This window comes from Tenrec ecaudatus, chromosome 16 (genome assembly GCF_050624435.1).
Source record: "Tenrec ecaudatus isolate mTenEca1 chromosome 16, mTenEca1.hap1, whole genome shotgun sequence".
In the NCBI taxonomy this organism is placed as follows: Eukaryota; Metazoa; Chordata; class Mammalia; order Afrosoricida; family Tenrecidae; genus Tenrec; species Tenrec ecaudatus.
In genome coordinates this window covers 97,980,347-97,994,604 of record NC_134545.1, presented here as the reverse complement: position 1 = coordinate 97,994,604, position 14,258 = coordinate 97,980,347, and the positions used below count along the sequence as shown (strand labels likewise).

Sequence of the window (14,258 nt, the reverse complement as noted above, 5' to 3'; positions counted from 1 at the left end):
GTACACTGGTACGGAAAGGAATTGGAAAACACAGGGAATCCCGGACAGATGATATCTTCAGGACCAGTGGTGAGAGTGGCGATACCAAGAGGGTGGGGTGGAAAGGGGAAACCGATTACAAGGATCTACATATAACCTCCTCCCTGGGTGAAGGGAGACATTGGACAGTGTAAGATATGACAAAATAATAATTTATAAATTATCAAGGGTTCATGAGGGAGTGGGGAGTGGGGAGGGAGGGGGAAAATGAGGAACTGATGCCAGGGCTTAAGTGGAGAACAAATGTTTTGAAAACGAGAGTTACAAATGTGCTTTACATAATTGATGTATGTATGGATTGTGATAAGAGTTGTATGAGCCCCCAATAAAATGATTTTAAAAAAAGAAAAAGTAAGATGCATTAACCTGCTCTTTTGCTGTGGTCTCTCTCTCTCTCTCTCTCTCTCTCTCTCTCTCTCTCTCTCTCTCTCTCTCTCTCTCTCAATCCTTTCTTTCCCCCTTCCCCCTCTCTCCCCTCATTCTCTTCTCCTCTCTTCTCTTTCTCTTCTCTCTCACCTTCTTCTCTGAATAAAAACCCATTTGGATCACACACACACACACACACACACACACACACACACAAAGATGCATTAACCTAGTGACTCCAACAATGGGCTCCAACATAGTCCATGCTGTGACTAGGGTAGGACCAAGCCTTTTGTTGAACACAGGGCTGTTTGGAGTCGGGCCAACTCCATGACATCAAACACATGTATATGTAGACATGTAAGGAGCCCTGGTGGTGTAGTGGTTATATGTTGGGCTGCTAACCACAAAGTCAGCAATTTGAAACCACCAGTCACCAGGAGGAAAACGAGGTCCTTCAACTTCCAAGAAGAGTTGCAGTCTTAGCAACCTGCAAGGTCAGTTTTACCCTGTCCTATAGGCTGTCTGAGTCAGAACTGCCTGGACGGCAGGGAGTGAGTTATGTTCACACATGTGTACTCTTTTCGCTACCCCTCTACCAAGCACGATGCCCTTCTTCAGGGACTGTATCTCCTGACAGCATGTCCAGAGTACACGTTAGCCATCAGGTCTAAAGAACATGTGATGAAATGTGAGGGGAAGCCCTGCTCGCCTTGCTTCGAAGGAGCATTCTGACTTGCACTTCTTCCAAGACAGTTTTGTTTGTCCCTCCGGCAGTCTGTACAGTCCTTTCACTTGCCAGCAGTATGTTGCCAAGACATCAATTCTTCTTTCTAGAGTAGTACTGGGAGACTTCAAAAGGCTCCGTGAAAAAATGGAATGAAAAGATAATGGCATTTCCCTCAGTAACTGTTTGTAGCTTCTTAGTGTGTTTCACTAGGAGGTTTAGCCCAACAGAAACTTTTTAAAAGCCAAATAACTTTTAATTACAAACTATCACTCCAAAAAAAACCCTCTAAAGTCACTGCTCTCAAGTCCATGCTGACACATAGGGACACTTCTGTGGGTTTCCAAGGCTGTAACTGTTTATGGGAGTCGAAAGCCCCGCCCTTCTCTTGCACAAAAATGTACTTTAAATGCAAAGTGTATTTTTAATCAAGTACCTTCGTTTAAGGAGTGTGCCACTTCCAGTGGTTGATAATGAGAGAGTAACAGAGTTCCCTAGCGTTGTGTTTTAAACAGATACCCCCTCCCCCATCAGTTAGTAGGAAAAGAGCGTAACAGAACCATAAGAAGTTTTGCTTTATGAACTCTTGCTTTGAAGAGTTAACTAGGTTCAGAATTAACTCGGGTCACTCAAGAATTCCTGAACAAAAGAAAAAAAAAGTTTATTGAAGGGAGGTTTGCAAAACCTTCCACAGACAAACTGGAACTCCTCCTGCCCCGGCTGGGTATCAGTACTAATCATTGAGAACCTCCTGCGGTGCCAGACTCCACTGCCCCTCCAGGGTGAGGCACTGAGGGCACTGCCGCCTCCTAGGAGCCCCCAGTCGCCAGCCAGTGGGTCATTAGTAAACAATGGCAGCAGACGTCACACTGTAGATGCCAACCAGGTGTTATGGAAACCCCCCGGGGGGAGGGGGTAGGAATCCCTCCTAGGGAGGAGTACAGAGGGCAGGTAGGCTCCGCCCACGCTGGGTGCCGGGTTTGCACCTGGGAGCTGGGCAGTCGCAATCTCGAATTCTCTTTTATTGCTTTACGCACCCAGACTTAGACCAGAGAGGGTCAAAGGGAGCAAAGGAGGAAGAGCCAATGACTACCCCCTACAGCAAGAAACCGCTGGCACGAGGGAAGAATGGGCGTGGCATGGACGTGAGGGTCAGGCCAGGGGTAAAGGCAGAAGAGTCCACTCCGCAGAGGAGGCAGGGCGCGCCTCCGCCCAGCGAATCCAAGTCCCGGGCTGGAGGCGGGGCTGCGCCGGCCACGCCCACTGCAGACAGGTTAGCCTGGCGCTCAAGGTGCGCCGCGTCACGCCGCCTGCGCGTGCTGATTGGCTCCTCGCGGGAGCCCCGCCCTCTCAGCTGGAGCCGGGCCGGCGTCAGGGTCGCCGCCATCTTTGTTGATGTGTCAGCTCCGCAGGGGTCTGGGGAGCCCGCCGCGGAGGGAGTGACGCCTCCGCCCGGCTCCCCGCGTTTGATCTCCCAGTCCGTCCCACCCCCAGTCTGTCGGGCTCCGCCATGGAGACCTGGGTCCGTGAGCTGGGGCTCCGGCAGCCTCGCTAGGGGTGCGGCCCGAGGCCGGGAGAAGTGGGGTGAGTGCCGAGGGGCGGGCCGAGCCGAGGGTCGCGATCGCGCTGGGGCTGCGCCCCCCCCCACCGCCGGTGCTGGCCTCCCACCTGACGTCTCTGGAGGGGAGGGGGCGCTGTGGGCACTGAGGCCCGAGCTCCTTCCTGTCCTGCCCCACCCTCCGAGGTCGAGGGCTGGGGGGCCCGGGGGCGGCAGCAGGGGGGCCCAAGGGGGGCGCCGGGGGCCCGAGGGGGGTGCTTGGAGGGCCGGTCGCCTGGAGTGCCAGGGCCAAGTCCCACCACCAGCTCGCAGAGTGTCTCTTTGACTCGGTCGCCTGGCGCTGGCTTCGCGTCCCCGTCGATTGTGTGCGTGCCCGGGTGTTCTGTGCGCTTCTGCAGCGACTTTTTACCCCCTTTCCGAACGCTCTTCGTACTATGGCTTTAAGTTAACTTGGAAACGATTCTTCCTATTTGGGGATCAGAGAGACACGCTACTCCCATTGTTTCCATGTTGCCTTTGCTCTGTGGGCAGCCGTGTGTACTGGGCCGGCAAGGCAGACAATTGTGATCTTTCCGATGTGTGCCCCCTCAAACCTGTAAATGGTGAGGCCCCGCCCCCAAGTAGCAATCCTGGGGAGCAGCTCAGGTGTCACGATTGCTTAGCTCCTGAGATTCAGCAACTTTCTCTGATATTCACATCTTGATTGTCGTTGGTGGGGAAGAGGCCTGGGTTTGGAGTCACCGGACACCTCGATCTGAAAGCGTTCACTTGATATTCTTGTCAGGTTGCGCAGTTTCCCTTCTCTGGTGGCGCAGTGTCTAAAGCACTCCACTGCTAACCTCATTGGAACTCTGGGTGAGAAAGATGTGGGACTGATTCCTTAAAGGACCCCAACCTTGGAAACCCAATGGGACAATTTTACTATGCCCTGTAGGCCCTGTGGGACACCTGGTGTCAGAGTCGTTAGGAGTTGGCCTGTGACCTGCATGGCCGGCCTTTCCAAACCACCAGCCGCTCTGCAGGAGAAAGACGAGGCTTTCTGCTCCTGTAAAGTTACAGTCTCGGAAACTCCAAGGGGGCAGTTCCACCCTGCCCGATAGGGTCCTAGGAATCCACACCGACTCTGGCACTGAGTTGAGTTGTTGAGTTGATAGGGCCTGCATAAGTTGAGTCAGAATGACCTCATGGCAGTGTATTTCTTCTGGTTTGATGTCGCCTGTATCAAGGATCTGGTGGCATACTGTTTAAGCGCTCAGCCGCTCACTAGTGGGTGGGCAGCACAAACCCTCCAGCTGCTCTGTGGGAGGCACTGGTGACTGTGCTTGAGTCAAGATGGCAGCCTTGGGGACCCTTCAGGACAATTCTGCCATGTCCTGTGGGGCCACCATGAGTTGGAATATGCTCAACAATATATTTTTTTTAACCTGCCTCATAGGGCTGAAAAGACTGTGTAGGGAAATTAGTGCAATTACAGACTGCCAGGCTGTCTTCTGGGCCCGAGTTTTTATATCTCCCAGAATGATAGGCCAGGAGTTCGCCTAAAGACATGTGAAATAGTCCGTTTTGCTCAAGCTGGACTGGTAATCATTCAGAAACTCTTAGCCACTAGGAAGTCTTAAGGTGGACCATGGTAGTGGGTGTGCCTTCCCGCATACTGACCACACCACCTTATTTGCCAGTGTCTTTAACTTTGTGAGAAAAATAAAGGCTCAGGAGAAATTGCTGGTGAAACAGAACCATCTCGTTGAGTGTGAAGTACACTGTTCCCTCCATAGTTTTTTGTCACTTGTGCCTTTAACCACGTTACAGAATAGAACACAGTGGTGGTGGCCCGAATTCTTTCCTTTCCTTCTTCCTTCCTCTCCTTGGTCTATTTTACATTCAGAAAGTGTGGTACAGGCATACTGCCTTTATTGCATGTCCATTTATTGGCCTGGTTGGTTTTGGCTGTTTTTACACATTGAAGGGTTGTGGCAAGTCTTTGGGCACCATTTCTGTGTCACCTTTTGGTCATCCTGACAGTATTCAAACATTTTCACAATGCTGCTACATAATAGACAGAGTTCAAGACCCCAAACCAAGCCCACCGCCACTGAGTTGATTCCAGCACAAACCTGTACAGGGTTTCCGAGACTTAAGTCTTTCAGGGAGCAGACAGCCTCATCGTTCTCCCAGAGTTCCACTGGTAATTTTGAACTGTTAGCCTTGAGGTTGGCAGCCCAACACTGAGCCCACGATGCCTCCAAGGCTTTTAAATTGACAACAGTAGTGTAAACATAACTTTGATATGCACTGTTTTAGGGTGAAATGGGACCCCAAATATAATTTAGGGTGAAGGCTCATTGAGTCTTAAATAGGAAAAGCCAAGCCAAAGACACATAATCAGGATAAGGGCCATCATTAGTACATGGTCATTATGACATCCAAGGGTTTAGAGCATCAGTTCTCAACCTGTGGGTCGCGACCCCTTTGGGGGGGTGTCAAACAACCCTTTCACAGGGGTCGCCCTAGTCATAACATTGGCAAAATTATAATTATGAAGTATCAAGAAAAATCATTTTATGGTTGGGGGTCACCACAAAATGAGGAACTGTATTAAAGGGTCACAGCATTAGGGAGGTTGAGAACCACTGGCTTATAGAGACGTGGAGACTTAACAAGGACATGGGAAGACAAAGACGCATGATTGGTGGTGGATCAATACATCACAGCAACAGGCAGGACGACAGCAGTGGGATGGGACCGTGGTTCCAACATGTACATGTGCTAGGCAGAGGGTTACAAGATTGGTTTAGGGCCTTTCAACCGAGGCAGCCACAGCGTGACTCCTGACTCTGGGAACTCAGTGTGGCAATCTCCCTGGGGAACACACCCAGGCTAACCCCTAGGAAGGCTGTCCCTCCCTTGGTTGGTTAGGAGGGTGATGGTAATCTAATATCTAATGTCCTCTGCCTGAGAGCAGGATTGTGTTCACATTCCTGGTTAAGGGCCAAAAGGAATAGAATGGAGTCTTAAACTTCTTGGGGAGTATGCAAATGGACTTTGGGCTTTAACTGTTGACCTTGGTCTTCTTCAAGCCCATTGCTCCCGGTTTAAGCTCTTACATCACACCAAGAAACCAGAACACTTGCGTGACTTGCTCTAGTGCAAGATTTGTCTTAATGCAGTAGCTGGAACGGAGCCCTCAATATCTCTGACGGATGCCCATATTCAGAAATGGAAAGATAGGTTGACATCTTGACCTCCTTGCCTTAGAACCGGAAGCCCTGGTGGCATAGTAGGTTGCAAGTTGGGCTGCTAACCACAAGGTAAGCAGTTTGAAATCCCCAGCTGCCCCACAGGGGAAAGATGAGGCTTTCTACTCCCTTGAAGAGTCACAGTCTCAAGCCCACTAGGGCAGTCCTACCCTGTCTTCGAGGGTCACTGTGAGTCAGGGTTTACAGAGACGTGGAAGCTTAACAAGGACATGCTTGGTGGTGAATCAATAGATCACAGCGACAGGCAGGACAGCAGCAGTGGGATGGGACCTTGATTGGAACATGTACATTATGCTGGATGGCATGTACATTAACTCGATAGCAGTCATGGTTCAAACCCACCACCTTCTTGGGAGAAAGACCTGCGACCTGCTCCTGTGGAGATGGCAGCTTTGGGAATCCTTTGGGGCAGCTCTGCTCTGGCCGAGAGGGGCACTGTGGGTTGGAATCCACCCAGCTATGGGTGTTTACAGACAGTGAACACATGGATTGTGTTTTTGTTGATTTTATCTTTTTAAGACCTTAAGTGATTCAGAATAATTCATATAACCTTAGAGGTGTCTTTAAACAGTGGATTCCAGGGAGGTGTGTTGGCATTAATTAGAGCCTCATTTACTGGCAATTAGAATGGAGTGCCTGCATCCAGTAACCACTGTAACCTCCTAGTTCCGTCACCCTTAAACTCTGGAGTCATCCTTTGCTGCTAAACAGTGACAGAATGGCAGCCGCTGTTGCTGCTGCTTAGGACGTTCAGGGGAAAGCCATGTCTACCACACATGCTGTCACAGTGGAGGCAGCCACAGCACCCTCACCCCTAAGGTTGGGGATGCTTGGCTGAAGCAGCCTTGTTTAGAAATTCAGAGACTCCTCTTTTCCTTGAAGAATAACTACTGATCTGCCCTGGTGCTTTAAATAGCTGAAGCTGATTCATGAACTGCTCATGAACATATCCAAAAACTCACTGCCATCAAGTCAGTTCCAACTCATAGTGACCCCAGAGGACAGAATAGAACCGTCCCCTAGCATTTCCAAGGGCGTGAATCTCTTCCAGAAGCACACTGCCGCATCTTTCCCCCTGGGCCGGTTTGAACCCTTGGCTTTGGTTTAGCTAGTGCTAGAGCTAGTGCTTTCACCACTGTGCCTCTAAGACCCTCACTGAGCTGTCTGCTCCCTTAAAGCTGTACGCTTTGGAAACCCCGAGGAACAGGTCTACTCTGCAGTGGTGGATCTGGCCTTTAAAAATAGTATACTTACTATATTAAGGGAATGACAAATGACAAATAGTATACTTACTATATTAAGGGAAGAAGTGAGAACCTAGTAATTTAAATCTATAAAGCACTCTCTGGTTTCACATTGCTCAGATTTCTCTCTATTGAACTCAATTTCTCAGCTATGAGATTTCGAAATGTTACTCACACTGAGAGCGACACTTGTGAAGAGTGACAGACACAGAGGGACTCAGTGTCAGTAGTGATGGCATCAAGTACTGTCAGTAGGTGACATGAATTGATACGGTGTGTAGTGTAGGGAAAGGGCTCTCGTGGTGGAGCGGTTACAAGTTGGACTTCTATCCAAATGGCCGGCAGTTTGAAGCCACCAGTATCTCCTTGAGAGAAAGACTAGGCTTTCTACTCCGGTAACCAGTCATAGCCTCGGAAACCCTCTGCTGGTCACTGTGAGTCAGCCTTGACTTGATGGCAGTGAGCGGGGTAGGGATGATGATGTAAGAAAGGCTTAGGCATAAAATAATTTATAAATTATTAAGGGTTCATGAGGGAGGGGAAAGGAAATGAGCTGATTCCAGGAACCCAAGTGGAAGGCGAATTTTGAGAATGATGAGGGCAACGAATGTATGAGGGTGCTTTACTCAGTTGTTGTATGTATGGATTGTGATGAGTTGTATGAGCCCCAATAAATGATTTATTTTTAAAAAAGATAAGAAAAAGAAAAGCTTAGGCATAAATTGTTTCTAAAAACCTTGCCATACTAAATCAAGGCCAGGACAAAGGTGACTTCAAAATTTAAAAATTAACCAACACTTACAAATATTGTACAAATCATCTCCAAAATTAAACTCACTGCCATCAAGTTGATTCCAACTCCTAGGGACCCTATAGGACAGGGTAGAACTGCTGATGCCGTTTTCTCCAAGACTGGTGCTCTACCAGAGTAGAAAGCCTCATCTGTCTCCTGAGGAGTGGCCGGCCGTCTCCAATTACTGACCTTGTGGTTATCAGCCCAACATGTAACCACTACACCACCAGGGCTCCCCGTACAAGGCATACCATTTATCATTTAAAAATCTTTTCCCCCACTAAGTTAGTCACCTTTTGAAAAGGAAACTAGGTCAAATACATTTTTACCACCTCCCCTCAGTTTTCAGATTTGAGGAAAAATAATAGCTACAAATACATTTTTTGACAAGTTTAAAACGTATTTAAAATACAATTTATAAAATGCTTAATCTGCCGACTCAGGAGCCGAGGTGCAGGTAGGCAGCTGCCCACTATACCAGCAGAGCAGGACTACAGCCTTCCCTCCCATGTCCCTGGCTTCAGACACCCACAAATACATTTTATAATGAGTCTATTTCATTAGATCTATACAAAGCTATGTAAGTAGCTTCAAAACAATATTTTTATACTATTAATTTCCTGATTTAAATTAAAACAATTATTAGAGATATGTCAAATTGTATGGCTCTGTTTTATATGGGAATATTACTTGATAATGGTATCTATAAATGTAGCCATTGACCCGCTTGTCCTAAAAGGATTGCTAGTGTTTATTTGGGGGGTGTGGGGATAGGTTCTGCTACATCTGTTCTGAGTCTTCTTAACATTTTTAATATCGTTTTTTGAGATATAATTCATATACTACAAAAATCAACCCTGTCTTTGAGCTTCAGAGGCCAACTTCTATCATACACCATGATCTTGGCTACAGGTAGCACACTTTTCCAGCTTGTAGTGTAAAAGTAACTTAAAACTTAGTGACATGTTTTACTTACGGAAACTGTAAAGATTAAAGTTAAACCTTACCAAGAGGTCTCATTACCGTGTGGCCACTTTTAGGAATGTCTTACTGTTGATAGAGCCAACGTAGAGTTCTCTGAAATCAGCTGCCCAGTCTTGAGCTTTTACAAGTAGAATTGAATCTGCATCTTCCATGAGACTTGAAACGAGGTTTTCATGTTCCTTACACAGATTCCTTTCTATTAATTTATTGCTTGCTTTTTAAAAAGCTTTATATAGAAAACATTCATGTCTTTTAATGTTCCTGGCTAGTGGGTTACATGCTGCAAATCGTGGGCTGCAAGTCACAATATCAGCATATTAAACCAGCAGCCCGCTCCATGGGAGACAGATGAGTCTCTCCCCCAGAAGAGTCTCCCCCATAAGAGTCTCTCCCCCATAAGAGTCCCCCATAAGTCCCCCGAAACCCACAGGGACAATTCTATGGGTTGGAATCGACTAGAAGGCAGAGTTTGTTGAGTTTTTTTGTTTGCTCTATAAAGAATCAGTTGTTTGGGGGTTGTGATTAGATCAGGTCAGAATGTGCAGATACACTGGTTTAATTGATTGCTTCTAACTTTAATTACCATGTCAAACTCTTGTGAGAACTTAACCAAAAATAAAAGTTATCCCTTTGTGAGAACTTAACCCAAACTCTTGTGAGGACTTAACCAAAAATAAGTTATTCCTGTACCTCCCAAGTGTGTTAGAGAAATGTGTGCCTTTCCTGCCACGAACAGTGTGCCTTCGTGCCGAGGGACAGGAGTAATGGATACCACTTCAAAAGCTGATCAGTTTGGAACACAAATGACTTTGCTTTGTGTTTTTTAAAATCATTTTATTGAGGGCTCTTATCACAATCTATAACTACATCCATTGTGTCAAGCACATTTGTACATATGTTTTTGTCATCATTTTCAAAACATTTTCTGTTTGAGCCCTTGATATCAGTTCCTTATTTCCCTCCCTCCCACCCTCATGAACCTTTGATAATTTATAAATTCCCCCCCACCCCATATCTTACACCAACCTCTGTCTCTCTTCACCCATGTTTCTATTGTTTGTTCCCTGGGGTAGGGGTGGGGTTATATGATCAGTTTCCCTTTGTCTCCCTTCTCCCCCCACCTCCCTCTACCCTCATGGAATCGCTACTTTCAGTATTGGCCCTGAGGGATTTAACTGTCCTGGATTCTGTGTGTCAAGAGTTCTATCTGTACCAGTGTCCGTACTCTGGTTTAGCCAGATTTGTAAGATAGAACTGGGGTCATGATAGTGGGGGGGGATGAAGCATTGAAGAACTAGAGGAATATTGTGTGTTTCGTCAGTGCTATACTGCACACTGGCTAGCACGTCCCTTCCTTGTGACCCTTCTGTGAGGAGATGTCCAATTGTCTACAGATGGGCTTTGGTTCTCCTGATACCTGATCCCATCGATACCTTGTGATCATACAGGTTGGTGTGCATCTTCCATGTGGGATATATGGCTTCCCTGCTAGATGGCTGCTTTTCAGCTTCAAGTCTTTAAGACCTCAGGTGCTATATCTATTAGAAGGTGCTATATCTATTACAAGAATAGCCAGGCACCATCAGCTTTCTTCACCACATTTGCTTATGTACCCACTTTGTTTTCAGTAATCATGTTGAGAAGGTGAGCATCACAGAATGAAATGGCTTTGTTTATAGTTAAAAATGTGTGAGTGTACCCCGACGCAAACACTGAAGACAAAGCGGGTGCGTGGGCAAGTGTGGTGAAGAAAGCTGATGGTGCCCAGTTGTCAAAATATATACAATCTAGGGTCCCATCGGCTGGAAGATAAACAAGGGGCCATTAACTGAAAAACAACAAAGCCCAACATGGAAAATGCACACCAGTCTGTGAGATGACAAGGCATCGAAGGGATCAGGTGTCAGGCATCAAAGAAATAAAAATCATAGCATTGTGAATGAGTGGGAGTTCAGAGTGAGGACCCAGGGCCCATCTGGGGTAAATTGGACATCCCCTTGCAGAAGGGTTATGGGGAGGTGATGAACCAGTCGGTGCAGTGTAGTAATGACGAAACATACAAATTTCCTCTAGTTCTTGAATGCTTCCCCCCCCCCCACTATCATGATCCCAATTCTACCTTACATAACCGCTGGATTGGGAGATGTACACTGGCATGGATAGGAACTGGAAATACGGGAATCCAGGACAGATGAGCCCCTCCGGAACAGTGGTGAGAATGGTGATATCGGGAGGGGGAGGGAGAAAGGGGAAACAGTTGACAAGGTCTACATGTAACCTCCTCCTTGGAGGATGGACAGCGGAGAACAGTGTGAGGAAGATGTCAGATGGTGTAAAATATGATGAAATAATAATTATTTATAAATTATTAAGGGTTCAGGAGGTAGGGGCAGCGGGGAGGGAGGGGAAAAATGAGGAGCTGATACCAAGTGTTCAAGTAGAAAGCAGGTGTTTTGAGAATGATAATGGCAACATATGTACAAATGTGCTGGACACAAATGATGTATGTACGAATTGTGAAAAGAGTTGTATGAGCCCCTAATAAAATGATTAAAAAATGCAAAAAAATGTGTGAGTGCTTGTAAATAATATTTAAGCTCATTTGAGTTAGGTTTTTCCCGTTTAAAGTACTCCCGCATTGTCAGATTTCTAATGAAATGAGGGCAGGTCTTAGGATGAAAACTCTGTAATTTTAAAATAAATACGCTGTAATCTATAATGTCTTCGTGTTTGTTGGCAGGAACCGATAAAAGAGGAAGAGATGTAGCACAGAGCCTCCTGTGTCGGGCCACCTCAGGGACTGTCGGCTTGGTTCATGCCCGGCCGTGCTCCCAGGACCTAGAACAAAACCTGGACATTAGGAGTTGGGCCAGACATAATGGAATGAAGGAATGAATGGATGTCTTGTTAGAAATGTGTTTCTGACCTGGTACCTGTGAGCAAGTTCAATAACCTGTAGTCACACCTCGTTGAACTGGATTCTAATGTATTTACAGTTTATTGGAGAAACCAGAGTTGTTTTGGTGTGTACATTGCTAATTTGTGGGGAGGGGGTTGGAGAAAATCCAGTTATACAGCCATTGTGTAGCTGTTGGGTAGCTCTCCACTGGAAATCATTTTGCAGAAGTGTGAATTTTTAAATTTTCAGTCATTTAGAAATAATCCAAAGTGGGTGGCTTTAAGCCTAACAGATTTTATTAATAATAATGTTCCCCTTAAGGCAAGTAAGAAAAGTTTCTTGACCAGTTGCCTACTGCCGATGGATGAGCTCCAGGCAGAGTGAAAGCAGTTCTCACGCAACTGGTGTTTGAGTGTGAGTTGGTCCTGTCGTACTGTGTCTGAAACAGAAAGAGCTTGGGAGCTGATGAGGGATATTTTTTAAAAAGTGCTTGAATTGCCAGGAATTTTAGGACAGTTACATTTTAAATACAATATTTTCCTCTAATAAGTAAGAATTGCTGGAAAGTCAAATAACCTGGGGTGGTTTTGTTCTGTGTCTTAAGTAGTGTAAATTGTAATTTGTCATTGTAATGACTATACCTGTGAGTGGTAGTTGATTTATCCAAGCCCCTCTTAAAACAGCCTTGTAAACAAATGGCTACTTTTCATCCTCTTTGGTCTCCTACTGGCTATTCCATCCTCAGTAACTTTGATGACTTGCCCCAAAGAGAGGAAAATGGGGCAGCACCCAGATGAGGATGGCTAAGTGTAAGTGGAGGGCTCCCCTGTTTTCCCCGGGCTGCTTGTGTTGGCAGCCGAGGTCTTCTGTCTGCTGCCCCTCTGGGTACTTTTCATTCTGTGTACACGCGGAGCTCTTCATCTAGCCCTCTCCTTTTCCTCCTTGCCTCCAGCCAATCATTCTTTCTTTGAATGCCAGAAAACAATGTAGCAAGCTAAGTGGTTATATCAAATGCCAATTTATATCTGATGGCTTTTTCAAAAGGTATGGCTGAGAAAGAGTGCAGGAAGTACTTTTTTATTTACAGGAGCCCACCGTGTAAAATAGCTTCCAGTCTAAGTGTAGCTAGGTGCTTCTAAAGCCAGAGTGTCTGTGGGGTTTTGTCTTATTTTACAGAGATGCGTATCCGTAGGACTTGGAGCAAATGTTTGTGTCCAGCACTGCCCAGCACCTTGCAAACCTCGCAGCCCGCGTCCAACCCCCTGTAGCTGTGCGGTTCCCCGGATCAGTGTGTAAACCCAGTGGGCCTTTACCCCACTGGGGAGCTCTGGAGGCATTTGCAAAATGTAGTGTAAGTGTAGTGGGGAGTATACTTTATTACTCGTACTTTACTTGAGCTTTAAGGCCTTTGACGTGCTGTACAGCAAGGCCATTTGCCTTCTTGCAAGTGCAGAGATCATGTCAAAGGCTGAAGAACCAAACCAAACTCACTGCCATCGAGTTGATGCCAACTCATAGGGGCAGCCTATCAAGAATGCCCAGGAAGGCTGTGACTATGTGCTTCATGCGGGTAAGTGGGGTAGATGCTATGGTCTGTATGAGAGATTCTTTTCATGCTTTCATTGAAGGAAACGTTGGAAGAAGTAGCACTGGAGTTGGTTTTTGGACATAGCCATGGGAATGTTAATGTGTTAGTTGGGGAGCCTGGTGATGCTGTCAGGTTAGCATTTGAGTGCGAACCCCAGAGTCAGCTGTTCGTGCTTACCATGAGACAAATAGGTGACTACTGCTCTATACAGATTACCCACAGGGGTTGCTGCGAGTCAGCATGGACCGACGGAAACAAGTTTGACTTGGTTTGGTAGTATGTAGTAGGTTATGAGTTGGGTTGCTAACTAAAAGGTCAGCAGTTTGCTTCCATCAGTTGCTTCCAGGGAGAAAAATGAGGCTTTCTGTTCCCCTAACGACTTAAGGCCTCGGAAACCCAAAAGGACAGTTCTACTCTGTTCCTGTGGTCGCTGTCCACTCAGTGGCAGTGAGTTTTGTCTTTTGGTTTGGTTTGACTTGACTGATTTAGACTGGTATAGTGAAATAGTGACAATTTTAGGAATGTGTTGAGAGATGAAATTGGAAAAGAAGTACAACTGGTTTACTGAGGAATTTCCCAAGAGGAGGTGGATAAATTGCTATCTGTAACTCAAGAACCCAAGACTTATAAAATAGAAGCATCAACTAAGAGCTGTTGGTTCAAGTCATCAAATCCTAGGAGTGAAAGTGACCATTGGAGGACTGATCTCTGAGTACCTGAAAGCTGGGTGAACTGATAGTCGCCAGTGGCTGCTTAGTGCTTTCCCATTGACAAAGCCTAACACCCAAATAGGTAAGCACCTT

At 46.5% G+C, this 14,258-nt stretch overlaps 1 protein-coding gene across 1 annotated transcript in view; it reads left to right on the top strand.

The window, feature by feature from the left end:
• Positions 1 to 2,502: 2,502 nt before the first annotated feature.
• The window catches only part of CCDC186 (coiled-coil domain containing 186), a 38,023-nt gene continuing 26,267 nt past the window's right edge, over positions 2,503 to 14,258 (top strand). Inside the window, exon 1 of the mRNA XM_075534640.1 lies at positions 2,503 to 2,716. The gene's annotated coding sequence lies outside the window, so the exon portion shown is untranslated. The remainder of the gene's footprint in view (positions 2,717 to 14,258) is intronic.